Source organism: Penaeus monodon, chromosome 13 (assembly GCF_015228065.2).
Source record: "Penaeus monodon isolate SGIC_2016 chromosome 13, NSTDA_Pmon_1, whole genome shotgun sequence".
Lineage (NCBI taxonomy): Eukaryota > Metazoa > Arthropoda > Malacostraca > Decapoda > Penaeidae > Penaeus > Penaeus monodon.
The window spans coordinates 34,872,540-34,892,539 of NC_051398.1; the positions used below are offsets into that span (position 1 = coordinate 34,872,540).

Genomic DNA, 20,000 nt, shown 5'->3' on the forward strand with positions numbered 1-20,000 from the left:
ACATACTGACACTGTTACACTCACACACTCGTTCACTCGTTTGCTTGCTGACTCGCGCACTCATTGACTCACTAACTTATTCATTCATTCATTTACTCTCATTTTTCACTCACTCACTCACTCATGTATTTATGTAAAAAAAAAAAAAAAAAAAAAAAAAAAAAAAAAAAATATATATATATATATATATATATATATATATAAATATATATATATATATATATATATATATATGTATGTATATGCAAGGAAGAGCATTGCATAATGACTGCTTCTTCCGAGATATCACTAGAGGAAATGCAGGCGTCATGCATAATTCTCTTTGCTTGCGCCATGCAGCCCGAATCATTATAGGACGTTTGTTTACTTATTGTCCATTGGAAATATGCAAATCAGTTGTGAGGTGCATTGGACCGAGAAGGGGATTTTTATACGCTTGAGAAAACTGCATCCGAAATTGTCGTATATGTATTGTTTTTTCTTTCTTTCTTTCTTTCTTTCTTTTTCGAACGACTAAAGGATTATATATTTTAAAGAACGCGCACACTAGCAACCTATAAGGAAAGCCGTTCGCATGAGAAGGTTAGGGAGAAGATGTACGTTTAGGCTGCCTTAGAAACTCCAGACGCTCCGGAGTTTCCCTTCCTTTACCTTCCCTTCATCCATTCCATTCCCTTCATCCCTTCCCTTCCCTTCCCTTCCCTTCCTCTCCCTTCCCTTATCCTCCCCTCCCCTTCCTACCCTTCTCTCCCCTCCCCTCCCCTTTCCTCTCCTTCCCTCCACTCCCCTCCCCTCCTCTCTTCCCTTCCCTCTTCCCTTCCCCCTTCCCTTCCCCTTTTCATGCTGTGTATCAAATTCCCTCCCCATTTTCAACAACAGCCAGAAATCCCGACCGGTTACTCAGTCTCACTCTAAAGGTGAAATTACCCCCAAATACAATGGGAAAGACTGCCTTATCGTGTAATTAGCGGACGGGCCTCGGGGTTGAATGCCATGCGATTCAAAGGGAAACGGATAGTTACACGTCGTTGCTTAAGTATGTCTGGCTAATGATGATAATGATAGTGCTCGGGGTTGTTTTCGTATTTTTTATGATGGTTTTTATTTTCAATGTAAGCCGGGACATGAAAAAGTTTAGATTAAAAAAGCGTCGCGAAAAAATGTTTCATCATTGTACCCGGACGGATATGAGTAAGAGATATAGTGTAGTCTTTTTTCTTCTTCGTTATTTTAGTATTATCATGGCCATTGTTTCTCTTAAAGCAAAAGTTAGTGTAATGCTTCAGGGACAGCGAGAGGGTGAACTGATCGCTAAAAAAAATCGTGAAATTGAACAAAGGACGGGCGAAAATGCGAATGCAGATTGGAAAAGAAAATATCTAGGAAAACATTGGATTCCTACAAATGGGAATAGCAATATTTTAAAAGAACGACTCAAAATCGAAAAAAAATGTCATTTCTCTTTTAACTTTCATTTACTCCTTTCCCGTAATTTAATCATTGCATTTTCTTTGATGTGTTTTCTTTTCATATTCTCTTTTGCCGTTCACTGGAGTTGCCTTGGTTTATTTATTCACACCTTTCATTACACAGTTTCTTCTTATCCCTCCTCTCCTTCTAATCATTTCCTTTCGATCCCCAATCCTTCTTTCCTCTTTTTTCCCTCTTTATCCCTGTATTTCGTTTTACCACATTATTTCTTTTTTTTCATTTTCCTTCTCTTCTCCATTCCATTATTATCTCCCTATCACCATCTGCTCTTCCGCCATACGTATTCCTTCGCCTCCTCTTCTCATACATTTCTGCTTGCCTCTTTTCTTTGTTATTTCGGATCCTGTGTCCCGCCCACTTCATATCCTTGGACTTCCCCTTGCCTCCTTCGTTGACTAGCCTTCTTCCTGTCCACTCTTTTATTGTTTCTTTGCCATTCTCAAACTCCTTCCTTTCCTTGTTTATCACGTCTTTTCCTTTCTACGTTCTCATTTGCCATGCATTTTCTTCGCATTCATAATTTGTTCCTGTTTCTCCTTCATCCTTCCCCTACTTACTCACCACTCTTTCATTCGCTTTTCACTTTTCCTCCTCGATTCCTTGGCTTCCTCGCCTTCTCCTCCTCCACTCCCCTTCTTCGCGACCCGTCATGCCACTCCCTCGAGAGCCAGTCTCGTCGCAGTTCTATGATTTACACAAGCGCCATCACGGCTCTCTCTCTCTCCTCACTCCTCGCCTCCTTCTCCCGCACCACCGTTTCTCACTCATTTGCCCTTCACCTCCTTTTCGCTCGTTCTTTCCCTCACCTCTCCTCTCGTCCTCCTTGCCCCTCACCTCTCCTCCTTCCGCTCTGCATTCGAGGGTCCTCTTCCCCTTTTCTCCTCTCCCTGTCTTCCTCTCTTTCTGCTCCCTCCTTGCTTCCCCTCCTGCTCTTCCTCCCCATCTTCTCCTATTCTCCCCCCCCCCTGCTCCTGCTCCCTTTCCCCCTCTCCCTCCAACTCTACTCTCTCATCTGCCCCTCCCACCCACCCCTCCCCCCTTCCGAAGTCTCGAAGTTGGGTCGTCACTTTGTCAGCAAGTCCCCGGGTCATGACTGAGTAATTTACTTGTTATGTTTACCGAGACCTGCCTGCCTGCAGCTCTTGACTGTCGCGGGGATGTGGGTGACAGGACGGAGTGCGGGCGGGGTCTTGAGTCCTGCTTTCTTGGGTCTCGGTTCCGCGGTCTGGATTCTGTGGTCAGGATGCTGCTGGGGTCGACGGTCTGGATTTCATGGTATGTGGTCAGAATGTTGGGGTGTGTGGTCTGGATTTCATGGTCTGCGGTCTGGTCTTTACGGCCTGTGGTCAGAATGTTGGGGTGTGTGGTCTGGATTTCACGGTCTGTGATCTGGATATTGGTGTCTTTATTTTGAGTGTTAGGGTTTGGGTCTCGATGCTGTAGTCTGGATGCTGGAGGGTCTGTAGTCTGAATGTTGAATCCCTGGTCTGGATTCTGCGTTGCAGGTTGTGGGTTTTACGTTAGTTCTGGGGTTTGGGGTTGTGTTGCCTTTCAGTTCTGGGTTGTGCTCTTAGTTTAGATATTGTGACGTGGGCTTTCAGGTTCCAAATTGTGGGTTATTTGTTTCATATTGAGGGTTATGAATTTTGTGCTTTTGACCATGGGTACTGAGGGAGTGCCTATTGGTTTCAGTTTCTGGTAAATGTGTGGGTTTTAGAAATTAGATTTTACGTTCATGATATCAGGGTTTCGACTTTCGATGAATTGTACAAGGCAAAAGGAAGTAGCGGTGGAGACGCAGCAGTGATGGAATCTTCCCAAATGCCTCTTTAAAACGTTCTACCTCAGCGATTTCCTATATCCTCCCCTTTTCTAATCGTCCTAACTTGCGGAAAAGGTCCTTTTGACATTGGATTTATATCCTTTCTATCCACAAAAAAGCGCAAACAAAGAGAGAAGGAACGAGCCGTCGGTCGGATAAGCGACAGCAAGCGCGAGTCCCCAAGAGGGCGTGATGTTCTGTAAAGGTTAATTTGCGACAGAGTGTAACCATGTTTTACAGGCTCGCGGCAGCAGTATTGTGGCTAGAAAGTTTCTGGGGATTTTTCCTTTTCTTTCTGTGAGGGGAAGGGATCGAAGAGGGGCAATTTATATATGATTTTTTTAAGGGTTGGGAAGGGTTTGTATTTATATTTTGTTCTTTTTTTGTGGAAATGGTGTAGAGTCGTTGCCGATGAAGAAAACGGGCCGGCGAAAGAAAATGGGAAAAAGTGTCTTTTCTTTATGCTCCCCCCCCTTTTTTTTTATACAAGACACTTCTAAAACTTTCTCGGGAGTTCGGGAATTAATCTAGAACTCCTGTAACTTTTCTGTGTGATGTTTAGACCCCATTCTGTCTTTATAGGAATGTTTTCTTTTGTGAATTAATAGATTTTGCCCAGCCGTTCTTCCCCCTTCTCTCCCTCTCCCTCCCTCTCCCTCTCTCTCTCTCCCTCTCCCGCTCCCTCTCTCCCTTCCTCTCTCTCTCTCTCCCTCTCCCTCTCCCTCTCCCTCTCCCTCTCCCTCTCTCTCTCTCTCTCTCTCTTTCTCTCTCCCCTCTCTCTCCTCTCTCTCCCCTCTCTCTCCCTCTCTCTCTTCCTCTCTCTCCCTCTCTCTCTCTCTCTCTCTTTTTCTTTCCCACTTTTCCCTCTTTCCTCTCTCTCTCTCTCTCTTCTCCCCCCCTCCCTCTCCCTTCCTCCTCCCCCCCCCCTCCCCCCACCTCCCCCCCTCCTTTTCCCCTCCTTCCCTCTCCCCCCCTTTTCCCCCTCTCCCTCCCCCCCCTGCCCCTCCCTCCCCTCCTCCCCCCTCTCCTCCCTCCCCTCCCCCCCCTCCCCCTCCCCCCCATCTCTCCCTCTCTTCCCTCCCCTCCCCCCTCTCTCTCCCTCTCTCTCTCTCTCTTCTCTCTCTCCTCTCTCTCTTCTCTGTCTCTCTCTCTCGACTATATTCCCCCTAATGCTTCCCCTGTGTATTTCTAGGTTTTGTCATAGCCATAACGTTAAACTTTAGTATTTGGCTGAGTAAAGCACCGCAGGGCAGTTTAAAAAAATGCGGGAGTGAAAGGGACTTTTAAAATAAAACCGGAAATTTTTTTTTTTTTTCTTTTTTTCAACCCCAACCCTTTTCTGGTCAAGAATAATAAAAATGCTCGGGGCTTTAAATTTGGTGGTTTGGAAATCCGGAGGAAAAAACGGGGGAAGGCTAAGAAGGATTTAAAAATGGAATAATAAACGAAAGGGGAGTAGAGGCAGGAGAAAGTAGAGAAAGGGAGAAGGGCAAGGAGGGAAAAGAAGGGAAAAAGAAGGGCCCATGGGGAAAAGTTCTAAGGGATAATGTCAGGAATAAGGGGTGTCTGTAAAAAATAGCACAAAAAGGTACCGGGATTTTTAAAGAAAGGCAAGAAGAGGTATAACGGAAAGAAAAGGAAAAGGGGGGAAACGAAATTAGTAAGGGAGAAGGAAGGGAAAAAAGGAAGGGAGGGAGAAAGGAAGGGGGGAGAGTAGAAAGGAGGGAGAGGAGGAAAGGGGGAAAGGGGGAAAGGGGGAAAGGGAGGAGGGGGGAGGGAGAGGGGAAGAGGGGAAAAGGGAAGGTGGGGGGGAAAAGGAAGGGAGGAAAAGGAGGGAGAAAGGGGGGGGGGAGAGGGGGGGGAAAAAAAAGAGAAAGGGAAAAAGGGGGGGGAGAGGGGGAGAGAGAGAGGGGCCGCGGGGGGGGGGGGGGGGAAAGGGGGAAAAAAAGGGGAGGGAAAAAAGGGGGAAAAAGGGGGGCCCCCCCGGGGGGTTGGGGGAAAAGGGGGTTTTTTTTTTGGGGGGGGGGGGTTTAATGGGGAAAAAAAGGGGGGGGGGGGTTGGTTTTGGGGGGGGGTTTTTTGTTTTTTAAAACCCGTTTTTTTTTCCCGGGGGCTTTTTTTTCCCCCTGGGCCCCCCTTGGGGTTTTTGGGGGTTTTTTTCCCCCCCACCCCCCCCCCCCTTTTTTTGGGGGAAAAACCCCCCCCCCCTTTTTTAAAAAAAAAAATTTTTTTTTTTTTTGGGGGGGGGGGGGGGGGTTTTTTTTTTTTTTTTTTTTTAAAATTTTTTTTTTTTTTTTTTGGGGGGGGGGGGGGGGGGGGGGGGGGGGGGGGGGGGAAAAAAAAAAAAAAAAAAAAAAGGGGGGGGGGAAAAAAAAAAAAAGGGGGGGGGGGGGGTTTTTTTTTTTTAAAAAGGGGGGGGGGGGGGGGGGGGGGGGGGGGGGGGTTTTTTTTTTGTTTTTTTTTTTTTTTTTTTTTTTTTTTTTTTTTTTTTTTTTTCTCCCCCTTTTTTTCCCCCCCTTTTTTTTCCCCCCCCCTTTTTTTTAAAAAAACCCCTTTTTTTTTTGGGGGGGTTTTTTTTTTCCCCCCCTTTTTTTTCCCCCCCCCCCCTTTCTTTCCCCCTCCTTTTCCCCCCTTTCCCTCTCTTTTTTCCCCCCCTTTTTTTCCCCTCCCCTCCTTTTCCCCCCCCCCCCCCCTTTTCCCTTTTTTTCCCCCTTTTTTTTTTTTTTTCCCCTGTTTTTTTCCTTTTTTTTTTCCCCCCCCCCCCCCCCCCTCTCTCCTCTCCCGGCCCCCCCCCCCCTTTTTTTTTTTTTCCCCCCCCCCCCCCTCCTTTTCCCCCTTTCCCCCTTTTTCTTTTTCTTTCTTTCTTCTTTCCTTTTCCCTTTTCCCCCCCCCCTCTCCCCCCTCTCTTTCCCTCTCCTTTTTGGCCCCCCCCTTTTTTTCTTTTTTTTTTTCTTTTTTTTTCTTCCCCCCCTTTTTTCTCTCTCTCTTGGGCCCCCCTCCCCCCTTTTTTTTTTCTCTCCCTTTTCTCCCCTTTTTTTCTTTCTTTCCCCCTTTTTTTTCTTTTTTTCCCCCCTTTTTTTTTTTTCCCCCCCCCCCCTCTCCCGTTTTTCCCCCCTTTTTCCCCCCCCCTTTTTTTTCCCTTTTTTTTTTTTTTTCTTTTTTTCTTTCCTTTTTCTTTTTTTCCCTCCCCCCTTTTTTTCCTTTTCCCGGCCCCCCCTCCCCTCCCCCTCCTTTCCCCCCCCCCTCTCTCCCTTTTCTTTTCCCCCCTCTCCCCCCCTCGGCCCCTCCTTTTTTTTTCTTTTTTTTTCCCTTTTTTCCCCCCCCCCTTTTCCTTTTTTTTTTCTTTTTTTCTTTTTCCTTTCCCCCCTTTTTTTTTTCTCCTTTTTTTTTCCTTTCTCTTCCCCCCCTCTCCTTTTTCCCCCCCCTTTTTTTCCCCTTTTTCCCCCTTTTTTCCCCCCCCTTCTCTCCCTCCCCCCCCCCCCCTTTTTCCCCCCCCCCTTTCCTTTTTTTTTCTCCCCCCTTTTTTTTTTTTTTTTTTCCCCCCCCCCTTTTTCCCCCCCCGGGGGCCCCCTTTTTTTCCCTTTTCCCCCCCTCCTCCCTCTCTCCCCCCCCCCCCCCCCCTCCCCCCCCTCTCTTTTCCTCTCTCTTCCCCCCTTTTTTCCCCCCCCTTTTTTTTTTTTTTTTCTTCTTTTTTTTTTTTTTTTTCCCCCCCCCTTTTCCCCCTTTTGGCCCCCTTTTTTTTTTCCCCCCCCCCTTTTTCCCTTTTTTTTTTTTTCCCCCCCCCCCCCATAGCCCCCCCCCTTGGGCCTTTTTTTCCCCCCCCTTTTTTTTTCTTTAAAAATTTTTTTTTTTCCCCCCCTTTTTGGGGTTTCCCTTTTTTAAAAAATCCCCCTCCCTTTTTTTTCCCCGGGGGCCCCCCAAAACCCCCCAAAAAAAAAAAACCCCCCCCCCCCCAAAAAAAACCCCCAAAAAAAACCCCCCCCAAAAAAAAAGGGGGGGGGGGGGGCCCTAAAAACAAAAAAAACCCCCCCCCCCAAAAAATTTTAAAAAAACCCCCCTTTTTTTTCCCTTTTGGGTTTTTTTGGTTTCCCTTTTTTGGGGGGGGGGCCCCCCCAAAAAAACCCCCCAAAAAAAACCCAAACCCCCCCCAAAAAAAACCCCACCCAAAGGGGTTTTTTTAAGGTTTTTTCCCCCCCCCCCCGGGGAAAAAAACCCAAAAATTTTTTTAAAAATTTTTTCCCCCCCTTTTTTTTAACCAAAAATTTTTTTTTTTTTTTTTTAAAATTCCCCCCCAAAATTTTTTTTTTCCTTTTTTTTTTATTGGGGGGTTTTTTTTTTTTCCCCCTCCCCTTTTTTCCCCCCCCCCCCCCAAATTTTTTCCCCCCCTTTTTTAAAAAATTTGGCCTTTTTTTTGGGGGAAACCCTTTTAAACTTTTAAAAAAAAACCCAAAATTTTTTTTTCCCCCCTTTCCCCCCTTTTTTTTCCCCCCCTTTTTTTTTAAAAATTCCCCCTTTTTCCCCCCCCCCCCCCCCCCCCCCCCCCCCCCCCCCCCCCCCCCCCCCCTTTCCCCCCCCCCCCCCAAAAAAAAAAAAAAAAAAAGGGGGGGGGGAAAAAAAAATTTTTTCGTTTAAATTATCCGTCCTCGTATGATGAACTTTTCTCTTCCGTTAAGCCGAAAGACAATTGGGACGTTCATGTTTCTTCATTTTGAAAGTTCTTATGCGACATTCGGCTTTTTACGCGGCTTTCCATGTGGAGCATTTATCATCCTTTCATACTTTTTAAGGCGCGCGCGCACACACACACACACACACACACACACACACACACACACACACACACACACACACACACACACACACAACACACACACACACACACACACACACACACACACACACACACACACACACAAAAGTGTAATATACCTACTTGTGGCTGCGTCTTGTTGCTTCCCATATATCCCTCGCAAACACGTGATTGTGTCCTATTTAAGTATTCATCGCGAGCACAGTTTCGGATGCTGCAAATGGGATATTTATTCAGCACTGCCATATTTTGTGGCGACGACATGCACTATTTACTCTTATTTTCTGCCGTGGTCTGTTTAGACGTTTAGACTTGAAGACGTTTTTATATGTTTGTAAATCCGGTCTTGATCTGTTACAATAGTATCGAAAATCATCATAGTTTTTCATTTAATCCTTTCTTTCATCGGTGTATGTGAACCGTAGTTAGTTTGATGGAGCGGAGCATTGCAATCAGCCTCCCCCCTCCCCCCTCCCCCTTCCCATCCCGCCGGCACTAACTACCCCCTCTAATTCCATGGTTGGCACGTCGTAAGCGTTGACGCATTTCATATAAATATTTGAACATAATATCCCCGCATGATTTATAAGGCAACCACTCCCTCTCACCCTTACTATCCCTCCCCCTCTCTCCTCTACCCCTTCCCTACTCCTCTCCCCCTATCCCCTACCTCCCCCCTCCCCTTCCCCTCCCCTCCCCCCTCCCTCTTCACCTCCCCCCTCCCGCCCGCCCTTGACCAACAACAGAAGCTAGCGATTATGTAAAGTAATGATATACCGCCGCATGATGGATGTGACAATAATATTTACAGTGCACGGAGTATATCTGTCACAGGAAAACAAGAATGATGCATTGGGCGAGGGAAAAAAGACGGGGGGGGGGAGAAGCCAGCCTCCAGACTCCCCAGAAAATGGTTCGTGTCCGGCAGTGTCCGAGGCATCCATTATGGAGTATTCAGATGTCTCAGGCGGGGGAGAGACGTCGGGGGGGGGGGGTGATGTGTCGCTAGGGAAGAGGGGGGGGGGTGGCTTCGCTTGTTTTATTGTTATCAGGTATTGTCTGGTTTTGTTGTGCTATCTCTTGCGTTTTGTTTTCCTAGTATGTTGTTATTTATGTGTGTGTGTGCGTGTGTGTGTGTGTGTGTGTGTGTGTGTGTGTGTGTGTGAGCGTGTGTGTGTGCGCGTGTGGTGTGTGTGTGTGTGTGTGTGTGTGTGTGTGTGTGTGTGTGTGTGTGTGTGGGTGTGCGTGTGCGTGTGCGTGTGTGTGTGTGTGTGTGTGTGTGTGTGTGTGTTTTGGGGGGGCTCTATGTTTTCCTTTTAAATTCTTTATGATTAGTTTCGTTTTTTTTTCTTATCTTCATTTTTCTGTCTTTTTTCCCTCTCTCTATCCCCCCTTCCTCACTCCCTCCCTCCTACTCCTCCTCCACCTCCTCCTCCTCCTCCTCCTCCTCCCCTCCCCCCCCTCTCCCCCCTCCTCTCTGTTCCTCCCACTCCCTCTCCCCATCCGTCCTTTCTTCCCCCTTCCTCTCCCTCTCCCCTCCCTCTCCCCCATCCTATCTTCAACCTTTTCCTTAGTCCTCCCTTCCTTCTCCCTTCCCTTCTTTCTCCCCCACCCTCTCCCTCAGTCACTCAGTTCCTCCCGCCCTCCCTCCCTTCCTTCCTTACCCTCCCCTCCCCTCCCCTCCCCTCCCCTCCCTCCTCCCCTCCCTTCCTTCCCCCCTCTTTTCCCCTCCCTCCCCAGCGTCCGAGTGGCGATCGTCGTCCGAGTGGCCGAAGTCCGATCGTCTTCTCGTGCGTTCGTCCGCGGGCTCCGAGTGAGGGGAAAAAATAAAAAGTTATGGCGCTGGAATCCGGACTCCGATTTGCATGCGGGGCTTTACGAGGGCGAAGGGGTTATCGGCATGTTTATATAATATTAATGCTCGATATTCCCTCCGTTGATGTGTGACCGGCCGGGCCCATTTGTTAGCGTCGGTGTGGGTAGCGCTGTGATTCTGGCGCGCGCGGTTGGTTGTTCGTTCGTCTCGGGCTGTTTCTTAGGGCGTGTGTGTGCGTTTGTCTGTTTACTTGTTTGTTTGTTTGTTTGTTTGTTGGTCGGGTTTGGTATTCCGATGATTGGTGGAGAGAGTGCTGACTGAAAGGCGGTTTCTCTCTCTCTCTCTCTCTCTCTCTCTCTCTCTCTCTCTCTCTCTCTCTCTCTCTCTCCCTCCCTCCCTCCCTCCCTCCCTCCCTCCCTCCCTCCCTCCTTCCCTCTCCCATTCCCTCTCCCTCTCCCCCCTCCCCCTCCTTCTCCCTTGCTCTTCTCCCTCACTCCTCTCCCCTCCTCTTCTCCACCTTCACTTTGCCTTTCTCTCCACCTCCTCCTTCCTCCCTTCCCCTTTCCTGCTGTACCTGCCTCCTAGCATTTTCCGAGCGGCGCGTCCAAGGCAAGTGAATGGCGTAGGCCGTCCCAGTGCTAGAAATATTTATGGAGCGCCGTGGAGGCTGCGGTCTCGCGGGGTCCCTGAGGGGTCTTATAGGGGGATCTGAGGGGTATCTTGTTATTTTGGGGGGATATCTCGGTGGTGGGGTCTCTCAGGGGTGCCGTACGGGCCTCGTCGGGGTCCCTGCGAATACACAAGGAGGACGGAGGGCTGGGTCGCCGGAGGTCCTATGATGCCGAATACTATAGTGCGGAGAGCAAGAGCAATTTCTTTTTTTTTTTGTATTATGCGAATGTAGGGAAAGAGATGGGAAGTAAGTGAATCAGAAGGACAATTTCAAAACAGGAAAAAAAAGCTATGATCAATAAAAATCATAATAAAACTGATGCTACTAAATAATAATAGTGGTCGTCATGGCATAATAATCATGAAACAGGGGAGTAATATTGATATAGACGATCATAATTTCCATGATTTATTTGACGAGGCCGTAAACTAGAGTGCGGACAGAGTCATCTCACCCCCCCCCCCCCTGTCCGCCAGCATCCTTTAGCGTATGTAGATAAGCGTGTTGCCGCGCATGGCGTGTAACCGACTATTAAACTACCGCGTAAAATGTACGGCCAGGCGGCGTGCTGTAAACTTTATGTAATTGCTTGTTTTCGAGCGGTCCCTTGCGTCTAGGCTGAATTATTGCCGCTGTAATTGTTATTGGCACGTGGGAGGGAGGGGGAGTAGGCAGGGGAGGACGGGGAGGGGGGAAACACAACAGCGGGGGGGAAGGATGATTCCCCCTTCTGGTGGTTTAGGCTAAAATAAAACGTTTCGGTCTCGTTTTTTTTTTTTTTTTTTTTTTTTTTTTTTTTTTTTTTTTTTTTTTTTTTTTTTTACAGATAGGTTATTGTTGCAAATATAATTTTCCTTTTTATATACCCCGTGATGCAGTTCTGTTATTGTGTAAACTGGTTTTGCGGAATCGCGGGCGTAGGGACGTATCCCCGCCTCACGCCCGCGGGGGGAACACGGGACGAAAGCGCAAGCAATCGAAAGGTCTCTCTCTCTCGTGCTTGCTCTCTCCTCATTTCGGAATTACATCAAAAGCCGTGGATTTGAGTAGCCTGATTTGTCGAATATCGCGCAATGTCTCGTAATGGGCGCAGGGCTGGCTTTGATCAGTTGGTTTGTTGAGGGAGGAGAAGGATTGCGGTTGGTTGGAGACTGGGTGAGAGGAAGAGGGAGAAGATAACGTGAGGAGGGGAGGAGGGTGGAAGGGAGTAAGGGGATACGAAGGGAGAGGGACAGAGACAGACAGACAGACAGACAGACAGACAGACAGACAGACATTCTCAGAAGCTCAACCAAGATCAGAAGACCAGGGTCGGCGTCGCCAAGGGAGGAAGACACGCAAGCCCCCGACACGGTGTCACATCCCCGCGCCCTCCGAGGCTGCGACACCCACTGGCAGATGAGCCCCGAGCCCTCGAGACGGTCACGAGTCCCTTCCCTTCCCACGAAAGCTCCTCCAGTCCGTCGGCATCTTTGTTGACATCCTTCGAAGGCCGTGCCGGGGGCCCACCTGGTTGCATTAGGGGACGGCACGGGTTGCGGGACGCGTAGGATATTCATTAGACTAGGGAGGGGTGGGGAAGGAGAGGGGAAGGGAGGGGGTCGTGAGCGGCTTTGGCTTTTCCCGCGGACAAAAAAGATATACTGTCGGGCGTGCGCGGATGAAGTAATGACAAAAGGCAAACCGCTGTCACGCTATTAATGTTTGTTTTTCCCCGTTTGTGCTTCGTTGTTACTAGCCACAAAACAGGATTTTGTGTTGAAAATCATGAGCGTTATTCGTATGTAAGGCCGAGTATCACGTATCAGTGACCAACATTTTTTTGTTTTCATAGCAGGCCTGATACGACTGTTTATGGATCTGGGTTTAATGTAGAAAGCTATTTTTTTGTCCGTCTTAGCGGAGAGCATTCGGGCAAGTTTTCTTGTTAAGGTTGCGTAAGAACATTGGAAATTGTTTCGCCTGACACTGTTGTTGTGTTCGTTTTCACGTAGGAAGGATCGAACGATCTGTGCTGTTTGTCTTGATCTGTGAAGAGTCTTGTGTTTTTAACAAAGGTAATTTCGCGGTCCGTTGCTTCGTCTCCGAGCGTCCATGATTCCCGTCAGACGCCCATCTTGTCCTTGTTTCCAGCTGGTTCAGACTCGGCCTTGTGTCCTTGGCTTCGTCGAAGCTCAGCGAGGACTGAGGCTCATCGTCTGTTTTTTCCCCGAAATCTCCCATCGTAATCAGTGCAGCTGCGCCCGTGTTTATCATTCCCTCGAGGCGCAGATCAGTTAGTTAGCCTTCGCTCTACCTACCCCGCCGACTCTCCCTGCCGCCCTCTGCTGTCCCCCCCTTCCTTCCCTGCTTCTGCTGCTTCACTTTCTCGCAGGACAAGATCTTTCATCATCTCCTTGACTAGCACGAGCCTTGATAGTGCTCTCGCCCCGCTTTCGCCTCCTTTCCTTTAAGGCCCGTTATTGGTCTTCGCCCTTCCTTTCATCTCCCATTGACCTCTGATTCCGTGATCTTCAGGCCTTCCACTGTTCCGCCGCCACCTTCACCCTTGCCTGCCCTTGATATTCCTCCTCTCTCGCCATCGCCTTCTCCTCCTCCTTCACCTTCACCTTCACTTTCACCTTCACTTCCACCTCCTCAGCCTCTTTCCTACTCTTTCCTCCTAATCCACTTCCTCCTCCTCCCTCGCCTTCACCTCCACCTCCTCCGCCTTCCCCCTTCTCCTCCTCTTCCCCCCCTCCTCTTCCTCTTTCTCTTTCCTCCTTCTCTTCCTTCTCTTTCCTCCTCCTCCTCCTCCTCCTCCTCCTCCTCCTCCTCCTCCTCCTCCTCCTCCTCCTCCTCCTCCTCCTTTTTGCTCCTCCTCCACCTTCTCTCCTCTTTCTCCTCCTTCTTCTTCTTCTTCTTTTTCATCTTCTTCTTCTTCTTCTTCTTCTTCTTCTTCTTCTTCTTCTTCTTCTTGCTCCCCCCCATCCTCCTCCTTCCTCCTCGTCCCTCTTCCTCATTCTCGTCCTCCTTCTCTTTCCACCTGCTCCTCCTCCTTTTTCACCTTCCTCCTCCTCTTCCTGCTCCTTCTCCTTCCTCCTCCTCCTCCTCCTTTTTCCTCCTCCTCCTTTTTCCTCCTCCTTCTTCTTCTTTTTCCTCCTCCTCCTTTTTCCTCCTCCTCCTCCTCCTTTTTCCTCCTCCTCCTCCTCCTTTTTCCTCCTCCTCTTCCTCCTCCTCCTCCTCCTCCTCCTCCTCCTCCTCCTCCTCCTCCTCCTCCTTCTTTCTATCATCCCCTTTATCTATCTCCCCTTTAACCCTCCTATTCTTCTTTCTCCACTCTATCTCGCCTTCCCCCCTCTGGACTTTTTCTTCCACTTCCCCTCCCCTTCCCCTCTTCCGTCCTCCTCCCCTCCCCCCTCCCCTCCGTCCTCCTCTTCTTACCTCCCTCCCTCCCCACCTCCCCCCCCTCCCACCCTTTCCCTTCCCCTGGCATCTCCGATTTCCGTGTTTGATCTCTATTCTGTTAGATCTCGCGTTCTCTCCCCCCCCCCCCTCGGACACCCTGTAGCTGCCTGTGCGAGCTATCACTCTGTTATCTTTTTCGCCCGGGGTTGAAGGGCGAGGGACCCGTAGCGGAAGCAAAGTAAGACAAGGCACAGTTATTTTGCGCCGAGAGTGCCGGAACAAAATTTGCTTTGGGCTTGCAACGTGTGCAGGGTTGGGGGTTCAGGAATTTTTATTTATTGGCCTCGCATATAAAATACTCTGGCGGGAGGAAGGGACGGGCAGACACGTGTTTGTGTTGGAGGATATGCGTGTTTCTTGCATTACCTTTTTGGGCCGATTTTTCTCCTTAAAAAGAATTGGGAAAAGAAATGAACCAGACAAAAAGAAGTCCGTGTTGGTATCTTGTCAGTCTTGTTTTTTTTTTCTATTTTCTCTCTCTCTCTTCTCTCTCTCTCTCTCTCTCTCTCTCTCTCTCTCTCTCTCTCTCTCTCTCTCTCTCTCTCATCTCTCTCTCTCCCTCTCTCTCTCCTCCTCTCCTCTCTCCTCTCTTCTCTCTCCTCTCTCTCTCTCTCTCTCTCTCTCTCTCTCTCTCTCTCTCTCTCTCTCTCTCTCTCTCAGTCACTCATTCATTCATTCATTCATTCATTCATTCTGCCCTCTCCCTCACCCCGACCTTCCCTTTCCCCTTCCCCTTCCCCTTCCCCTTCCCCTTCCCCTTCCCCTTCTCCTCCCCTACCTCTCTTCCGTCCTCCCTCCCTCCCTCCGCCTTTCTCTGTTTTGTGAATGTAAGTGTGTTCGCATCAGTTTCACATTCCCTTACGGAGGCGCATTCCAGTCGTGTCAAGGGGCGTCCGCGCACCGTCGGCGGCGCCCTAATGTGTTTACCGCCAAGTCGCCGCCGAGGGACCTGGAGCGAGAGAACGATATTATTCTCTCCTCCTCAAGGGAACGGCCCGGCTCATGTACCCACCTCACGGTCGAACACACGGCAGTGGGGTGTGAAGAACATTTTGATAAGATTTTGATAACCTCGCCTCCTCCAACGGGCTCGGCATTTTGTTGTCCAGCAACCGTTTTCCCGAGAGACCAGTTTGAAAACCGTGTTAATTCTTTGGATATCGATATTTGTTTGTAAAGAATGAGCACGAAGTACCAGTTTTTGCTCGAAAATAACACCCGGGAAAAATGTTATCGCCCAAGCGCCCCCCGAGGCTTTTTTGTCATGTGCGCTCCGGAGAGAGCACATGTTCGCCTGCACTTACTCCGCTGAATATTTCATCCCCAATTGACAAGAAAGGAAATGACACGTTTTGTCGAGGTTTATTTTCTCTCTCTCTTTCTCTCGGGGCAGCAGATGGTGTCCTCTCGTATTTATTTTATTGACACTGCGAGGGTGCACCCGCGGGCAGGTTGTTCTTTATAGTAATTGTGATTAGGCAGAACCCCAAGCAAAGTCCATATTTTGCTGCGCGCGCTGTAATCTCGGAAGGCAAAACTCGGAGGTCGATGGCCGGCCGATTGAATTGATACGCTCGTCTCTAAGTAGATTACAGAGCAATTGTAATTATGACTTCAGTTTACGAACGTAGGAATGCCGGAGGGAGCGAAGTCCCGATAGATATTTCAGATCGGCTCGGCGGAGAAGAAATGCCGCGGGGACGCAGCGCTAAAAACTTACCGTGTACCCAATTGCAATCCCGTGCAGATGCGGGACAAGGAATGGAAAAGATAAACGCCAAATTGAAGCTCTCACAGTCCGCCGGTCGTGGCAGTGAACATCCCAGGTCTGCCACTGCCTCCCTCCCTCCCTCCCTCCCTCCCTCCCTCCCTCCCTCCCTCCCTCCCTCCCTCCCTCCCTCCCTCCCTCCCTCCCTCCCTCCCTCCCTCCCTCCTTCCCTCCATCCTCCAACACTCCCCACTCCCCTCGCTCCATCCCCCTCCCCTTCCCTTCCCCTCACCGCCCAACCCCCCGCGCTACTGGGTGCTTTGTTACGTCCCCTTTTTTGTTTTTGTTGTTGTTATTTGTAGGTTTTATGAGCCACTGTGTATTTTTAACGCCTCTATACCTGCCCGCAGATGTGTGAGGAATTGTTACGACTATCGTTTCCTGTTAAATGTTCTTTTTTTATTTTTTTAGATTCATCCACCAGTAAAAAGCCAAAGGAAAGGTATTTTTGAAGATGTTTAACGCGTCGGGGTTAAGTGTATTTTCCCTTTTTATGTTTTTTTTTCTCTCCTTTTTTTGCAATACAAGAATTGGTGCAAGAATGTGTTTCGGCTGGATTCTACATTTTGTGCAAAAGCGCGCTGCGTGGTCTATCCGTATTTCAGTTTTAAGCGTACTGTGTAAAGATTTTAAAGCTGTGTGCGGCGGGTCTCACGGGCAAAAGGTTTTGTTTGTGAAATTTTCTGTGTCGCGGAACGTATAATTCACTCGCCAATATTTTAGGGCGCGCGGTTTCGCAGTTTAATTAAGCTGTGTAGTTTATCAACGGACCTAAATTATCCGGTTCTGTCTCTGCGGCGCCGAGTGTGGCTCGTGCGAAGCGGCGGCCGGCCGGACACTACCTCGTCGGTCTTATTCCTACGGTGGATGTGGTAGGAGGCAGAGGGAAGGGAGAAGGAGAGGGAAGGAGAGAGGGAGGGAAAGAGAAAGGAGAGGAGGGAGTGGCAGGGAGGGAAAGAGGAAGGAAGGAAGGAGAAAGGGAGGGAAAGGGGAGAAGGAGGGAGAGGCTAGGTGAGAAAGATGTCAAGATTTTAGAGGAAACGAAAAAGAAATGAAGATGAACGGAATGAAGAGCCTTTTGAGGGTGGAAGTTTTACCTTTTACGCTCGGCGAAGAGTCGGGCCATGTTGTGGGGGTCGTTGTAATGGGGGAAGGAAATATGTTATCTTTTTTAAAACTGTGATAATGTCAATAATAATAATTATTATTATTATTTTTTTAGTATCATTTTATTATTGTTTTTGTTGTTGTTGTAATCATTATTAGTGTCACCATCATTATCATATTCATCTGCATCTTCATGATCATAATTATTATCACCATCATTATCATCATTCATCATCATCGTCTTCATCATTATATCACCACCACCATCTTCATTTTCATCACCATCATTATTGTTATCACCATCACTATCATTTTCACCATCACCATCACCATGCTACCCTTATCATTACTGCAATAACTGCTCCCTCGAGTTAACACGGCCGTTTGCGTTCCATGAGCTTTAAAGAAAAGAAAGTGGACACCGAATTGCGCGAATAACGGTTCAGTTGAATTTGTTTATTTCAGTCACTTAGGATTCCCTGTTACTTCTACGGGAGAAGGGACTGTTTACGTCCTTCTCTTCTCTCATTTCTCTTTTCTCTTTTCTCTTTTCTCTTTTCTCTTTTTTTTTTTTTTTTCTTTTTTCTTTTGTCATTTATCTTTTCTTTTTTGTCGTTTCTCTTTTATCTTTTATCTTTTGTCTTCTCACTTCTCTCTTCTCTCTTCTCTCTCCCCTCTCTCTCTGTTCTCTCTCTCTCTCTCTCTCCCTGTCTCCCTCTCTCTCTATCTATCTATCTATCTCTCTCTCTATCTCCCTCCCTCCCTCCTCTCTCTCTCCTTTCTCTCTCTCCCTTCCCCCCCCCACTCTCTCTCCCTCTTATTCTATTCCGTCCCCCCCCTCTCCTCTAAAAAAGAAACTGTTGAAAAAAGCCGTGTTGTGGGCTTCTGATGTGTGAAATTGCTGTAATTTATATCCCAGCTGAAACGCCGACGCAATGCTCCCGACCCTTCTTCCTCCCTCGCACACCCTGGCAGGAGGTCTCGTCACTTGTTTTTTTTCCCTCTCTCTATCTCCTTTTTTCCGGCGAGGTCCTGCTTATTTCTTCCCGTTTATTCCTGTCCCCCTCTCCCCCGGGTTATTATTCGTGGTTTCTTTTCCTTCTTTTGTTTGTGGCTGTTTGTTAATTTTTTTTTTTTTTTTCGTGCATCTAAAGTTCATCCTCCTTGTTCCTGTCTAGGCTGATTATCCCTTCTCATTACGGGTTGTGCCTGCTCGCTCCTGCTCTTCCGCGCGCTGCATTTTGGCAATATTAAGCGAATTGTGTCGGGAAAAGCGGCTCGTATCGAACGGAATTGCACCGGGAAAAGTAGCTCAACCGTGTAACATGATTTGATATGAAGGCTTTAAGGATTGCAGGTAGTTTACTCTTTTTGTGGATCGGCACTGAATAATTACAAGCAGGGAAATATTTTCAATTGGGAACGGCTATTGCATTTTAAACAGGTTTTGTGTGTTTCAGCCGTTTGGAAGTTTTACCAGTTAAGAGTTTGCTGAAATGGGTGGAAAAGTGTTTTATTTGTATGTTCTCAAATGATTTGTGATTATGAAAAGAAAATTGTTCTGAATTTGGATGTATGTGCTTATGTGTGTACGGGGTACAGATATATCCTCGCTCACTCACTCAATCAACTGCCTGACTCACTCACTCACTCACTCACTCACTCACTCACTCACTCACTCGCTCACACACTCACTCACCCACCCGCTCACCCACTCGCTCACCCACTCACTCACCCACTCGCTCACCCACTCACTCACTCACCTACTCACTCACCCCACTCACTCACGCACCCACTCACTCACTAACTTACTCACTCACTCTATCACTCTCTCTCTCTATCACTCTCTCTCTCTCTATCACTCTCTCTCTATCACCTCTCTCTCTCTATCACTCTCTCTCTCTCTATCACTCTCTCTCTCTCTATCACTCTCTCTCTCTCTATCACACTCTCTCTCTCCCTCTCTCTCCTCTCCCTCTCTCTCTCCCTCTCCTCTCTCCCTCTCGCTCTCTCCTCTCTATCTCTCCTCTCTCTCTCTACTTTCTCTCTCTCTCACTTTCTCTCTCTCTCTCTCTCTCTCTCTCTCCTACTCTCTCTCTTCTATTCTCCTCCACTCTCTCTCTCTCTCCCTCCTCTCTCTCATCTCTCTCTCCTCTCTCTCTCTCTCATTATACTATTCTCCACTTCCTTTCATCTCCTCCCTACTTCTCAACATGCATGATGTTCACTTTATTCGTTTATATTATTTTTTATTCCTATTTCGTTTTTCTCTCCTCCTCCTCCTTCCCTCTCCCCCATCTCCCTCTCCTCCTCTCTCTCTCTCCTCTCTCTCTCTCTCTCCTCCTCCTCTCTCTCCCCTCTCTCTCTCTCTCTCTCTCTCTCTCTCTCTCTCTCTCTCTCTCTCTCTCTCCCTCCCTCCCTCCCTCCCTCCCTCCCTCTCTCTCTCTCTCTCTCTCTCTCTCTCTCTCTCTCTCTCTCTCTCTCCTCTCTCTCTCTCCCTCCCTCCCTCCTTCCCTCCCTCCCCTCCCTCCCTCTCTCTCTCTCTCTCTCTCTCTTCTCTCTCTCTCTCTCTCTCTCTCTCTCTCTCTCTCTCTCTCTCTCTCTAGCAGTCCCCCGCAAGACGGACTCGTGCGGGTGAGCAGCGCCTCTTGTGCAACCCCGCTGCCACTTTCTTCCCCGCCCACATTCCCCGCGTGTCCGGCGAGGTTCGGGCTGTGGGGAGGGGTTAGGGGTTGAGGGTGAGGTTGGAGGGGAAGGAGGTGGAGGAGGACGACCGTGAAAGGAGGGAAGGGGAGAGGAAGAAATGGGAAAGGTGATGCGGGTGAGGGAAGAGAAGGAGAGAGGGACAGATGAGGGAGGCGAAAGGAAGGAAAGAGAAGGAGAAGGGACGGGGAGGGGGAGGGAGAAAAGAGGGGAGGGAGGTTGGAGAGGAGGTAGAGAGAGGGACGAAGGGGAGAGGGAAGGAGGGGGAGAGGGAATAAGAGAGGACGCCTGCCTGGAAGGAGTGGCGCGTGTGTTTGTAAGTAATCGCATCAGCTGCCGTGAACGCATGTACATCTGAGTTAT

At 48.6% G+C, this 20,000-nt stretch overlaps 1 long non-coding RNA gene across 5 annotated transcripts in view; it reads left to right on the top strand.

Annotated features, from left to right (window-relative positions):
- The window catches only part of LOC119580257, a 184,482-nt gene that overhangs the window by 101,572 nt on the left and 62,910 nt on the right, over window positions 1-20,000 (top strand). The gene's annotated exons all lie outside the window — the stretch shown is intronic.